Below are 1579 nucleotides of genomic sequence, written 5' to 3' on the forward strand. Positions count from 1 at the left end.
CCAAACAGGAACAGACCAGATGAAGCTACTATGAGGAAAAAGCAGAGAGAGCAGAACGTTAGAGATTGAACTAACAGATTCTGCAGCGTGGGAGAATAGAGATAGAATGAAGCAGATCGAATTATGGAAAAGGGGTCCCTATGTCCTCCAGCAGTCTAAGCCTATAGCAGCATAACTATAGAGATAGATCAGGATAACCTGAGCCACTCTAACTATAAGCCTTATCAGAAAGGAAAGTTTTAAGCCTAGCCTTAAAAGTAGACAGGGTGTCTGCTTCACGGACTAAAACTGGTAGTTTGGTTCTTTAGTTTTAGCTTTTCATTTTGTCCAGTCCTCACCAACCCAACACACAGGCGTAACTTTACCCTCAGATGGAGATAATCTTATTTGGTCATTTACTTTGTTCCAAGTCTTCCAGAATAATTTGTGCTTTTTTTCCCATTTAAAGAACTATGTTTGGATTTTTTTTCCCCCATGGGGTTTCTTTATACGTCTTTTAGCTCCTTTCAGGTTTATTAGCCTGCCTTCCTCAGCTCTCTGTATTCCCTCTGTGTCAGCTGCCCCACCCCACTTGTCTCCTCAGTATATAAACTCATCGGCTCCCGTTGCATTCATGTCGCTGTGGTAAAGAGAAACAGCAGACTCCCCTGGATCAGATCAGAAGCGACGGTTTTATCTTTTATATCCATTCGTGTTGCATGGAGATAACTTTGTTTTTTCCTCCATTAAGAGCTTTCTCTGGCACGCTTTGAAAGAGTTTTCCTCGTTCTGTAACAGAGAACACGATAAGGTCCACGTCCCACTTATTATGGATGCTTCGGGGCCGACATGAAGGTTTAAACTCCCCCAACAATGACTCAGATATGCTCCAAACTCTCATTTAAATCCAGCACACTTCAAGCAGCCTGATCCCAGAAATTCCTCAAACGTCTTTCCTTTTTTTTAATATTTATGTATAAAAGTTGGGATCAGAGGAATACATAACATTTCTGTGGGTGGGATGAGTCTTATGAGAAGTGATGCTTTGCCAAGCTGAACTGGAACACGCCCACATCCAGTTATTACTGCACAGCTTTCCTCTGCTGCATCAACATGTCTGCTGCATGTTGGTCAGGGTGACTCACATGAAGCTCAGACATTTAGTGGGTAGTTATCACACTGGGATTAAAATCACAGACCCTCCAGGTAAAGGTGTGCAAAAAGCTTTATTCTTTCAGTAGCATAATGTTGATGATGCATTAAGAAAATGCAACACATTGGGAGTTTTTCCTTAACAGAATCACCAGCAGTCAGCACTTTGAACAATCCCGTTATCCTCTTTTCATTTAAGCACACACACCTAACGCTGCCAACGGAGGGGGAAGCAGTTTGAAACTAAAACAAAAAATCCTGCAAAACCCTTGAATCTGAAAAGTAGTTTGTTGGGTTCAAAAAACTGTGAGTTTATAGAGGACGAAATGATCAGACACAGACAGGGATTTGCAACAACAGCCTCTTCAGAAGGGAGAAGAACTGCTAGCTCACAACCAGCATCTTTTCTCACTGCTCCCTTCACAGTAGAGCCTTTTATTAAAGGATC

Source organism: Cyprinodon variegatus, unplaced genomic scaffold, assembly GCF_000732505.1.
Source record: "Cyprinodon variegatus isolate N-32 unplaced genomic scaffold, C_variegatus-1.0 Scaffold342, whole genome shotgun sequence".
In the NCBI taxonomy this organism is placed as follows: domain Eukaryota; kingdom Metazoa; phylum Chordata; class Actinopteri; order Cyprinodontiformes; family Cyprinodontidae; genus Cyprinodon; species Cyprinodon variegatus.